We start from the raw sequence: 13,694 nt of genomic DNA on the forward strand, positions 1-13,694 counted from the left end.
TATATACATGATAAAAAGATAAAATAAATAAGAATGGGATACAATATAAATATAAATAGCGTAAGAAGATTCGCTACAAGGTTTTTCACTAGTAGCGAAGGGCGAAGAGTTTCTCTCTCTGAGCCTCAGGACCGATGATTAAAACTTTAGTTTTGTCCTGGTTAAGCTGTAAAACGTTTTCTGCCATCCAAGATCTTATATCTAAAATACAGTTAAAAAGGAATCTTAAACAGTGACACGGCCATGTCTGAGTGTATTTTATTATGCAGCACCAGTGAAAGAGTTATAAAGTTATAAATAAAAAAAGAACAAATAAAAAATAAGATAATGTGGTTTTACTTAATATATTTTTTTAATATGTTAAGGAGACGTAGCCACATAAAAGTCACGGCCAGGGGATCAGCAGGCCGCTGACTAGTAGCATTCTCTCTCTCTTGCTCTCTCTCTCTTGCTCTCTCTCTCGCTCTCTCGCCAGGGCGGAACTCATGGTGGGTTCACGCCCTCGGCCCACGCCCCTCTGAAGTGGAAACACCTGGGCCTCATCAGTGCAGCCAGCATTTAAGCCAGGGAGTGGCTTCTACTCATCGCTGGATCGTTGTGTGTGACTCGCGTCAGTGCAGCCCAGCTCTGAGCAAATTCTCTTTTGCTTCCCTGCGCAAAACCTCTAACGTTTGTTTCCTTCTGTACATAGATCCCCTGGACCCGACTCTGCATTCCCCGAGCGGTTTCCTTTTTTGTGCGAGTGTTTGGAGAGAGAGTGGTCACGATAGGAGAGAGTCAGAAGAGGAGCAAGTGTCTTTTCCCTACCTGGATTTCCCCGGAGCCTTTTTCCTGTCATCGCTTTGTATATAGGACTATCCCCTGCACTGTTTGTATATACACCTGGTGGAACTGTAATAAATACTGACTGTGCCTCTGAGTCCTGCGTGTGAGTTCTCAAGCGAACCGTGACAAAAACACAAAGACTCAACATACACTCTGCAGACGGGACAACAACTGTTACAATGATCAGACCTTTTTATTTAGCATTTTTTCTTTTTCTGTTTTATTTCTCAGCTGGTAAGAGCAAACTAATTAATTGGACAAATAAAACTATGGAAAGAAAATTTGATTACACTAATGAAATCTAAACACTTTTAGGTACTGAGGGTCAAACACTGACTGAGTCTGAATCAGTGGTCAAAACGCCTGGAGACTCACACAGACTGACCTGTACATACTCAGGATTTGGTGGCGATTTTCATGCTGCTTGGATCAGACAGGCTGCTGGAAAAGGACCAGAGTGGGTTGCTTGGATCCAGAGTAATAGCGGCAATATCTGGTACTCTCAGTCAGTCAGAGGCCGCTTCACCATCTCCAGAGACAACAGCAGAAAGCAGGTGTATCTACAGATGAGCAGCTTGACGACTGAGGATTCAGCAGTTTATTATTGTGCCAAAGAGTCACAGTGACACAAGAGGAAGAAATGCTGTACAAAAACTCACCACATCAAAACAAGTCAGAATTTGCTTTCAGCATTTTAGAAATGAACTGAAGATGAATGTCTGACAATCACCTGTCAGTTCCTGGACAGCTGATCAGTCAGCCTGCAGGTAAAGGGAGGAAAAAGTAGTGAGAGCTCTCACTATGAAGACTCACTGAAGAAAAAGGTCAGGATTGACTCAGACACTTCCAGCATTCTTGCATTTAAAAACTCAGTGAGTCACAAAGAAGCTTAAAGACTGTTTACTTTAGTAATTCAGAAACTGTGCCTATTTTTTTATAAGGATCAAATATATACAGGAAACATACAAAAAGGCTTCTCCATAAGATGAGTGTAACTATCAACAATACACATTCAGAGGTAGCATTAGGATATTAATTTAAATCAAATTCATATTTGCTTAACTTATTCATGCACAGGATTTATATTAATTACATATATTTGTATATTACGTATTACAACTATGTGATAGCCCGTTGTATGGACGGCAATCCTCCATAGAAGCAGGACTTGTTACATTTAGTGCCTGAGTAGTGCACATGTCTGAATTAGGAGAGCAGAGCAAACCAGGGTGTGGCATGAAGCGGTGGTCAAAAAGTGACCACATGTCTTGTTGAATGTTGGGAAAACAGATGGACTCCTTTGGGTCTTCAAAGAATGTAACTGTGGAGGTAGATGAAGTGGATGGAGCAGAATCAACAGCAGGGCTGCTCAGATTTAGTTGAAAACCAGGATTTAAGTGGTGTTTTTGTTTAAATGGGTTCAGAAGACACTGGGACTCAAAGAAGGATTTGATCCTCTTTGTGTATGCCATTTTATATCATACAGAAATAAACTAAGAACAAGTATCATGTGGGAACAAATTGTGAGTATCTAATGAAAATATGACATTTATTTCATGAAGATGTCAAATACCTATAAAAGTGCTACAATTCTAAACTAATTTGAACCAAACTGTAAAATATGAAAATTAAAACAAATTAATACCCCAAATTGTTAACTCTTATGACTACACTCATAACTGCAATAGTTCTGTTACACAACACAATCAGAGTTTATAATATAATGCACAATTACAAATGCAGTTACCTAGTTATACACACAAATGGACTGGCCATCGGGCATCAGAATCAGAATCAGAATCAGAAAGGGTTTTATTGCCAAATGTTAAGCAGGTTTACAACATTAGGAAATTGCTGCGGTGCTTCAGTGCAAACACACTGTCATAGAAATATAAAAATAAGAATAAGAATTAAAAGTGCTAAGTGGATAGATATATACATGATATATACATGAGTGCAGGTGGTGATCAGTGCCAAACATGGAATGATGCAGTGAACACAGCGTAGGGTCATGTGTTAGTGGTGGGAACAGTCATACGGTTATTGTTCATGTGTCCGACAGCAGAGGGGAAGAAACTGTTCTTATGGCGAGAGGTTCTGGTGCGAATGGACCGGAGCCTCCTGCCTGAGGGGAGCAGGTCAAACAGACTGTGTCCAGGGTGAGAAGGGTCAGCTGAGATCCGAGCTGCACGCCGCAGTGTCCTGGAGGTGTACAGGTCCTGCAGAGATGGGAGTCTGCAGCCAATCACCTTCTCAGCAGAGCGCACAACACGCTGCAGTCTCTGTTTGTCCCTGATAGTGGCTCCAGCGTACCACACGGTGATGGAGGAGGTGAGGATGGACTCGATGATTGCAGTGTAGAACTGCATCATCGTCCGTGTTGGCAGGTTGAATTTCTTCAGCTGCCTCAGGAAGTACATCCTCTGCTGGGCTTTCTTAATGACGGAAGTGATGGTGGGCTCCCACTTCAGGTCCTGGGTGATGGTGGTACCCAGGAAGCGGAACGAGTCCACAGAGGTGATGGGGGTGTCAGTCAGGATGATGGGGGGGAGTGGAGCTGTGTGCTTCCTGAAGTCCACAATAATCTCCACTGTCTTCTGGGCATTCAGCACCAGGTTGTTGTGGCTGCACCAGGACACCAGACGTTCAACCTCCCTCCTGTAGGCAGACTCATCCCCGTCAGAGATGAGTCCGATAACGGTGGTGTCATCTGCAAACTTGATTAGCTTGACAGACTGGTGGGTGGAGGTGCAGCAGTTAGTATACAGGGAGAAGAGCAGAGGAGAAAGAACACAGCCCTGAGGGGAGCCGGTGCTGATGGTCCGGGAGTCCGAGACATTCTTTCCCAGCTTCACATGCTGCTTCCTGTCCGTCAGGAAGTCAGTGATCCACCGGCAGATGGGATCAGGCACATTCATCTGGGAAAGCTTGCCTCGGAGATGGTCTGGAAGGATGGTGTTGAAGGCAGAGCTGAAGTCCACAAACAGGATCCTGGCGTAGGTTCCTGGGGAGTCCAGATGCTGCAGGATGAAGTGTAGGGCCATGTTCATGGCGTCATCTACAGACCTGTTGGCTCTGTATGCAAACTGCAGGGGGTCCAGGAGGGGGGCCGTGAGGGTCTTGAGATGGGAGAGAACTAGGCGCTCAAATGACTTCATGACCACAGATGTCAGAGCCACGGGTCTGTAGTCATTTAGTCCAGTGATCCTAGGTTTCTTGGGGACAGGGATTATGGTAGAGGACTTGAAGCAGGCAGGCACATGACATGCCTGCAGTGAGGAGTTGAAAATGCCAGAAAACACTGGGGCCAGCTCGTTTGCACAGTGTCTGAGGGTGGCAGGAGACACACCGTCTGGGCCGGGAGCTTTTCGAGCATTCAGACTCTTAAACTGCTTCCTCACATCTGCTTCATGAATATGAAGAGTTGTGGTGGGAGGAGGTGGTGTGAAATCCTCTTTTGTGTGGGGTGAGGAGGGGGGTGTTGCAGGTGAAGTGATTGAAGGTGGTGATGGCTCTATGGAGGGGGGAGAGGTGGGGGAATGAGTGTCCAAAGTGTCTCTATTGTTGGGGCCGTTGGAGGTGTGAAGGCTGCCTGATGGCTCGTCAAAACGGCAGTAAAAGTCGTTAAGGGTGTTGGCCAAGAGCAAGTCATCAGTGGAGTGGGGGGTTTTAGGCTTGTAGTTTGTGATATTCCTAAAACCTTTCCACACAGAGGCCGAGTCATTCTCTGAGATCTGCTGCTGCATCTTCTCAGAGTGCTGATGTTTAGCAATGTCCACTTCTTTAGTGAACCTGTACTTGGCCTCTCTGTAGCAGTCCCTGTCTCCGCTTCTGAACGCCTTTCTCTTTTCCAGCCACAGCTTTTTGAGTTTAGGAGTAAACCAGGGTTTGTCATTGTTATAACTCACCCTGGTGCGTGATGGCACAATGCTGTCCTCACAGAAGTGGATATAGGAGGTGACAGTGTCCGTAAACTCGTCCAAGCTGTTAGAAGCAGCCTTCATTGTGTCCCAGTCTGTAGACTCCAAACACGTGCGAAGCTCCTCCACAGCCTCGTTGCTCCACAGTTTTTTGGTCCTCACGACAGGTTTGGAGAGCTTCAGCCTCTGTCTGTACGCGGGGATTAGGTGGATCATGACGTGGTCAGAAAGTCCGAGTGAAGCGCGGGGCACCGCACGATAGGCCCCGCTGATCGTGCTGTAACAGTGGTCTAATGTCCTCTCCTCTCTGGTCGGGCATTTAATATACTGCTTGTATTTGGGAAGCTCATGGCTCAGATTGGCTTTGTTAAAGTCCCCAAGAGCAATGATGAGAGAGTCCGGGAATGTCCGCTCCATGTGCAGTATCTGCTCCGCGAGTGCGCACTGAGCTGCCTGCGCATCCGCATCTGGCGGGATGTAAACAGCGGCCAGGATGAATGAAGCAAACTCCCGCGGAGAATAAAACGGTTTGCAGTGAATGAAAAGGTATTCCAGAGAGGAAGAGCAGTGCTGAGCAATCACTGTTACATCTGTGCACCAGCCACTATTGATGTAGAAGCAGACACCTCCACCTTTGGTCTTACCAGAGAGAGAGGCCTGCCGGTCAGCGCGCAGCAGATGAAAGCCCTCCAGCTTGAGCGCGCTGTCCGGGATGTCCTCACAGAGCCACGTCTCCGTAAAACATAACACACCGGAGGAGGCAAAGTCTCTGTTCATGCTTCTCATCAGGGCCAGTTCGTCTGTCTTATCAGTGGGCTGATGGTGATTTTTGGTTTTTATGGGCCAATGTTTTTTGTTTGTTTGTTTGTTTGTTTTTTAAGCTTGGTAATCTGTTGTTAGAATTTTATTTATTTATTTATTTATTTTTAAGACTTTTAAGATTTTTATTTAACTTTTACCGTAGTTAGAATTTTTTTAATTCTGCTAAATACATCAGCTGCTAAAACTAAAGTCCTGTTAGGAGTATATACTCCAGGAGCTACATTTGCAAAGACCACACTAGTCGATCGCCTCAACAAGCACGGCATCCAGTTCTCTGTCATCTAAAGTTTGTTTTCTTCCTGCTAAATACATCAGCTAGAAACTAAAATCCTTGTGTTAAGCTTGTATACAGTACTGCTGGGTTTGAGATCTTTAATGAAAACAGATGGCTAAACCATATATAAAAATATTTATATTATAAATTCAAAACAGAATATAATCAAGTCGCAGATTTTTGAATTATGTTATGACCCAGAGAAGATAATATGATGGGACCTAGAACACGCTGGAGAAATTATGTCTCTCGGCTAGCCTGGCAGCTACTTAGTGGTCGGGGAGAGGGAGGTCTGGGCTTCTCTGTTTAGGCTGGCCACACGACCCGGCAGCAGATAAGCTGATGAAAATGGATGGATGAATGGAGTTCAACTTATTTAGCTTTCAGGCCACATTAGGCTATTAGAGACACTGAGATAATGAAGTTCAGTTTTGAATTAGACTTCATCAGGCAGACCATCAATGTACAGAATGTGCAGCCTGAAAACACTGCTGTGTATTAAAGTAAAAGAGAGACACATTGAGACAAAAACCATTAGGAGACCTAAACAAAAGGTTCACACACACTAACAAGAACTGACAAGCAGAGAGACTCTCACACCAGACCATTTTGTTAAGGAAGCGTCTTTTATGTTATAAAACAGCACTTAACCCACTATCTAAGATCATCTAACTCCCATGATGGTTAAATAATGTTTCCTTTAACAATTTGTTATAAACAAGCAAATAATTAAATAAATAAACAAAGTGCAGTATTCCTGAAACATATTTGCCTTGGTCTTTTGTGTTGTTTTTGAGTTTTGAATCTTTAACATATTTCAGTTTGTCTTTTTGTTTAGGTTTTGGTAAATGGACTGGTTCTTATATAGCATTTTTCTACAATCTCCAGAAACAAAAACAGAAAGCAAGCGTATCTGCAGGTTAGAGGGTTGACAGCAGGAGGATTTCTGCTTATTATTCTGTTTATTAATGTGCTTGAGAGCCACAGTGAACCAAGGTGAGGAAACACTGTACACAGCTCTTAAAATGAGCAATTTTCTTTCACACAAATGACTTCCAACTCAATATAATAAACAATAGAACTGCATTGATCTGTAATAAGTTTATCATTATCTATTCATTCATCTTGGTTGTAATGAATAGAATCCATTTTGATTTACTTTGTTCATACTTTCACAGTACTCAACAGGCAACTTATGTTGGCTAAAAAACATCATCTAATGTTTCATTCTTGTTCAAATAAATCTGTTTTTAAAGTTACATTTCAGTTTCTCACCTCTCCAAACTCTCTGTTAGCAAAGCAGTCAGGCATGTTTCAGTTATAACCTGACAGTTTCCATGTGTATGCAAAGTGAACTTCCTCTCAGTTTGAAATAAAGATTTGAAATCAGTCCGTCAGTTTCATCAGATGAGAAGCTCCCGTCAGATCACCTTCAGCACCAACATGTTCTCTGTAGCTCTGCTGCTGCTGCTCGCTGCTGGATCCTGTGAGTCTCACTGAACACAAACACTGACAGCATGGACACCATACACTGTTTTTTTATAGAACTGCATTCAACATGTTTTCTCTGCAGGTGTGAAGTGTGAGCAGCTGATACAGCCACCCTCTGTGATTGTGCAGCCAGGTCAGCGTCTGACCATCACCTGTCAGGTCTCTTATTCTATGGGCAGCTACTACACAGCTTGGATCAGACAGCCTGCAGGGAAAGGACTGGAGTGGATTGGGATGAAAAGTATTTGGTATTCATACTATAAAGAATCACTAAAGAGCAAGTTCAGCATTGATTTGGACACTTCAAGCAAGACAGTGACTTTAAATGGAGAGAATATGCAGCCTGAAGACACTGCTGTTTATTACTGTGCCCGATACCACAGTAACACAAAGCATCAGCAGAGCTGAACAAAAACCTCTCAGTGGCTGAGCAGTTGTAGCATGAAGCCACCAGAGGTGGAGCTCCAAGACCAATAATGTATTCAAAAGTGTTTCTGTGGGAAGGAAACAGTTCTTAGAAAAACTATTAAGTTTGTGTGGAAAATCTAAAAAAAAAAAAAGATTTTGAAAGATCTTGATATAGCTCTTAAATAAAATGTCAAGGCATGAATAAGCTTCTTTAATGAAATGTTTTCAGACAGACTGAGGTTTATGTTGTGATCACTACCTTCAATGAAGTAGTAGTAGCAACAAATGTTACCCACACCAATTCAGAGACAGTTTACCATCTCTATAGACAACAAAGACAGCAACTATATCTGCTATGTAATAATAACAAAGACTGTTTATTATCATGCTCAACAGTCACATGTTTGGTGAAAATGATTCAGCAAACATACAAATTCACACAATAATCACTACTACAAAGATGATGAAAGCAACTTTGTAATACTTTCTCCTGTCCAGTCTCAAAACAACACAAACTACTTCATATAAAGTGTTCACAAGGGCAACATGCACATTTACACTTAATCATATATCATAATAAAAAACTTGCTGTAAAATCTGTAAAAACTCTGGGTTCAAGACCCGGGAATCATGACAAGGAGGAGGAGATGAAGCAAGCTGATCTCTAACTATCATTAACCACCACAGTAGACTGTGCAGAGACAAATGAATGAGAAATTATGTGTTTGAAGTACAGACACTAATTATTGCTGTTTGTCTGTGTTACGACCCGGCTCTGCTAGGCGACGGCGGATGTAACATAAATGAGCCCAGAGACCAGGAGGTTAGTTAAAAAGATAAACATGAGGTTTATTAACACAACTGAAAACCGTTAGTGAAACAGCTCACTAGGCAATAGAGGGATTTTAGACAAACATAACAAACAACTCAAGTAACACTACTAACACCAGTAGAACACTATTCATCTAAACATCTCACGGGAGGCAAAGGCAATTGGTAATTGCAGGCAGCTGTGTCATTGGTCTGTCGTACTCAAAGCTCCTGCAGCAGCCAATGGTGTGAGTGGTCTGACACACTCTGATCTGCATGAAGTTGGGGCGGGCATAGGTCCGGGCCAGCCAATCCCCTGTGAGGCCTGGAGCACTTTGATTTCCATAGAGGAAGGCGGGGCCTCCTGAGGCCAGAGGCCGTAACAGTCTGTAAGAAACGAGCACTTAACCAGTGTTTAAAAAACCTGGAGACTCTCACAGAGTGACCTGTAAATACTCAGGGTCTAGTGGTGATATTATTGCTGCTTGGATCAGATATTCTGGTGGAAAAGGACCAATATATAACTGAAACTCTTGACATTCAGAATTTGTTTTGACTGAGTCTGTAAGACTGATAAATACAGATCTGAAACCTGAGCTGGAGAAGATCAACATAAGCATGGACAGAGCAGAGAATCACAGAGTGTGCGCCCACCCCAACCCTGAACTCTTGTAAGGCAAAGGTAGTAAACACTGAGCACATGTTACTGGAGACAGGAATTCAATAAATTGAATGTGTCCAGAGTTTAGTAGTTAAAAAACACATATGCTGCAGTAACTGAGCCCATGCTTGGAAGCAAAAAAGATAAAGAAAAAAAAAGAATTAATTTAATTTTATATTTTTATTATCTTGAGGTACCTCTGAATACATTTTAGCCCTTCCATAGTAAAACCCCAAAACCATATTTCTGCCCTGTAATGAATTGCTGTCCTCTCAAAGCCCTTCCATCACACCCTGACTTTCCAGATGATGCTGAGACTGTCTGTGATGATGACAGTGCTCTGTCTTCCCTGTAATTTGGTTTATGGTAGAATGCCCTAACTAAATTTTTAATTCCTACTAATTTATGAAATCATTTTCATTTATTTTACCTCTGTTTCTTTGTGTAAATGTGAATGGTCAGGATATTGAGTCCATTCACTCCAGTGTTAATAAAACCCCAGGAAACCATCAGTATTCCCTGTAGAGAACCTGGTTTCAGTTTTGGTGTAAATGGCATCTGCTGAGCACACTTCTCTGACTTCAAGTTGGAAAACATCAGGTATGTCATACTTTTGCTGTCATCTCGACTGACTTCTACACGTCCTCTCAAACTGCTCACATATCTGTTATCACTGGAAGGTCTGTGGCCAACACCTATCCATTCCAGTCCTTTTCCTGGTTGTTGTCATATCCAGTGCATAGTACAGCAAGTAAATGTGAAACCAGATCCTCGACAGGAGAGACTGAGAGTCTCCCCAGGCTGTTTCACTACAGGACTGGAAGGAATGGACTCCATATTCTGACCTGTAACACCTGAACCAACTGTCTGCCATCTATAATCCAGTTTTGAGATCTCTTCCCAGACGCCTTAATGCCTACTCACACCTCAGGAAATCACATGATAGGGTGGGGCCAGGTTTCACAATGAGCTCACCCAAAACCCTGGCTGATTGTGACCCACACCCGTTTTCACGCATTGGCTCATGTGATTAGGTAGAGGATCATCAGGGGGTCCTTTGTCCCTCTTTGGGGGGACACTCCCTCAGGAGCTTAAATCTGTGACTCTCCGCCATTTGACCCTAGAACTAAAACATCTTCAAGCAACTTAAAGAAGTCCAGACGCTTTTCTTTCCAAGCTCCTTAGACATCATACTTTAGATGATCAAAAATATTTAAGTTGTTGAATTTCATCTTTGCTTCTGATTTAATCTCTCAGGGATTTTCTTCTTATACTAATTAACATCATTAGTTGTGAGTTGTTCCAGTAGTTTCATTTTTCTTAGTCTCTAGTGATTTGCTGCCCCTCTCTTATCTTTTTTTGAAATGGGATAGTCTTTGACCAAGTATAATAATGAATAATATATTTTGAATGAGTAAATTGCATTTTAATTTTAGAAGAAAATAAAAATTGGAAAAAAAATCTGTTACAACCCCAAACTTTACTTCTCAGCCTCACAGTGTGGATGGATGTGATAACTAAATATTTTTCAGATTAATTCATGAAATGTACAAAGTGCAGTTGAAGATCTAAAATAAACTTATGCAGTAATATTATTAACTGCTAGCTGTGAGAGAGGTCATGTTGGTCTTGTTCTATATATGTTCTCTTACACAAAATATATTAATTGGATATTCAACTTTAAAATATCCAATTTTTGACTGTTTTACAAAGAGAGAAAATCAGCTAGGTTACAAAATGAAGGCAACATTAGATTCAGTTATAAGGGATAACAGCACAAGAGCCACACCTTCTTCATTAAATCCTGATGCAAATGCAACTGTGTGAAGTGTACTTCTGTCCTGCTGACCCATCTTGTACTTGTGTGGATTTTGTAGATTTGTGTAGATCATCGGAGCAGCAGTGGAGAATCAGGATGACAAACACACTCACTCTGCTGCTCGTTGCTTTCTTTCTGCCATGTGAGTGCCTCTGCTTCTTGTTTCATCATTTACCAGGAAACACTTTGTCAGTCAGTTATACCAGAACATCATTTCTGTTTTCATTTCATCAGGTGTTACAGGTCAGAGCATGGAGTCCATTCCTTCCAGTCCTGTAGTGAAACAGCTTGGGGAGACTCTCAGTTTGTCCTGCAGGGGATCTGGTTTCACATTTACGTGCTGTGGTATGAGCTGGATAAGACAACAACCAGGAAAAGGACTGGAATGGATCGGGGTTGGCCACAGACCTTCCAGCAGCAACAGTTATGCAAGCAGTTTGAGAGGACGCGTAGAAATCCGTAGAGATGACAGCAACAGCATGGTGCATCTGAAGCTTTCAAACCTAAAGCCAGAGGACTCTGCTGTGTATTATTGTGCAAGACACACACAGTGGTTTAAGTAATGAGAGAGGCTTTACAAAAACCTTCAGCTTTACAGTTTCACAGGACACTACAGGGGGCAGTAGATGATCAAAAATCTGATGTTAATCTGACGACACAATAATACCTGATTCTACCATGTGTGAAAGTGTATTTCTAGAATCTAGAGCATTTCTATGTAAATAATCATAATAATGAAAGATCCCCCCCCCCCTATAAAAATAAAAATAGTTATAAAAACAGAGCTATATAAAAATTAAAATGGCTCTTCATATGAAAAAGGTTCTCCTTCCCAGTCTCAAGTCCTTTGCAGCCTCCAACAGGTTGCCCTGTATTTTGCTCCATCCATCTTCCCACCAAATCCGACCAGCTTCCCTGTCCCTGCTGAAGAAAAGCATCCCCACCACCATGTTTCACAGTGGGGATGGTGTGTTCAGCAGTGGCGAAGCGGGGGTGGGGGTGGCTTACTGGGCTTAAGCCCGGGTTGTTTTGTCAGAAGCCCGGGGTATTTTGGAGTGTAATTTTTTCATAGTTAGATGCCTGGCTGACAACTGTATAAAACAAAAAGTACACACAATATTCGAAGCACATAGTGCACACTGTGGGAATTTACGACTGTGCGTGAATCCCCCCTGATATTGGTATGATCCGAGCTCAGGCACTAAGCGACTGAGCGAGAGGGCGGGGCAGCTGCTGCCTGTGAGTGCACTGTTGGAGAAACGGAGCCAGCCATACTAAGGAGAGCTTAAGTTTGACCAGGTACCAAAGCAAATCATTCGTACTGTACAAATAATGTAAATATGACGGTGCATCATGAAAGATTGATATCAAACTGATCACTTGACCCATATTACGTTACTTGCTCCTCCCCGACTAAATCGGTTTCAGGTAAATGTAAACTCAGGTAAATGTTATTTTATATATTATGCTTTGTATGTTGTTCAGTATATTTCTATGCAAAACAAGAGGGATTTCAGTACACAGCAGGATATTCACATTTATAACCAGATATTTACATACACTTTAGGGAGAAAACATAAAACACAGTAATATATAAAATACTACCAGAGTTTTTTCTTTGAAAGAAGCTCCTTATGTCCATTCTTGTATATCAGTGCATTACTGAAACCGATTTATTTAGCCGTGGAGGGTAACAACTGAAAATATGAAATAAACACACATGTAAGCTAAGACTCTCTAAAGAAACAGCATTGTTGTTGTTCGGCTTTTCATTTCGCCATTTGTTGATTCACTCGAAGAAGTAACGTAATATGGGTCAAGTGATCAGCTTGATATCAATCTTTCATGATGCACCGTCATATTTACATTATTTGTACTGTACGAATGAGTTGCTTTGGTACCTGGTCAAACTTCAGTTCTCGTCTGTCTGCCTGGCTCCGTTTCTCCAACAGCGCACTCCAGGTAGCAGCTGCCCCGCCCCGCTTAGTACCTGAGCTCGGATCATACCAATATTAGGGGGGATTTACGCACAGTCGTAAATTCCCACAGTGTGCACCAGAGGCGGAGCCATATATTTGCATATCCCACATGCATACTACCCTTTAGGGCTAGTATGCATGTGGGATTTTTTTTTTTTTTGGGGGGGGGGGGGTTTAGAAATGACTGAAAGATTAATAGGCTCTGCTTTGAGTTTTGTTCAAAAAAGAATGACTTCATATAGGGAAAAATATATATCACATGTGCAGGACACCTTAAACTAGTTTCTTAATTAAGCAGCAAGGCAGAACAAGGTCGGGGCTGTATCAAGACACGAGGACTAAACCCCAATTCATATATGAAGTCATTCTTTTTTTGAACGAAACTCAAAACAGAGCCAATTAATCTTTCAGTCATTTCTACCCCCCCCCCCCCCAAAAAAAAAAAAAAAAATAAATAAATAAATAAATAAATAAATAAAAAAATAAAAAAATAAAGCCCCGGGTGTTTCAAATGTCTGGCTCCACCTCTGGTGTTCAGGGTGATGAGCGGTGTTACTTTTCCACCCCACGTAGTGCCAAAATTTCAACTTTCAACTTTGGTCTCATCTAACAAGAACACCATCTTCCACATGTATGCTGTGTCCCCTATGTGGCTCCTGGCAAACGGGACTTTTTATGTCTTTCT

At 42.1% G+C, this 13,694-nt stretch overlaps 1 long non-coding RNA gene across 1 annotated transcript; it reads right to left on the reverse strand.

The window, feature by feature from the left end:
- Nucleotides 1-1,221: 1,221 nt before the first annotated feature.
- Nucleotides 1,222-7,346, reverse strand: LOC146671413 (uncharacterized). The gene is made up of 3 exons (XR_014911458.1): nt 7,117-7,346; nt 1,556-1,637; nt 1,222-1,354 (listed from the first exon to the last, which is right to left on the reverse strand). It is a non-coding gene; the product is annotated as an uncharacterized LOC146671413 (long non-coding RNA).
- Nucleotides 7,347-13,694: the final 6,348 nt, after the last annotated feature.

Source organism: Rhamphochromis longiceps, linkage group LG4 (assembly GCF_057381845.1).
Source record: "Rhamphochromis longiceps isolate RC_006_pf linkage group LG4, R_longiceps_female_GT1.1, whole genome shotgun sequence".
Taxonomy (NCBI): Eukaryota; Metazoa; Chordata; class Actinopteri; order Cichliformes; family Cichlidae; genus Rhamphochromis; species Rhamphochromis longiceps.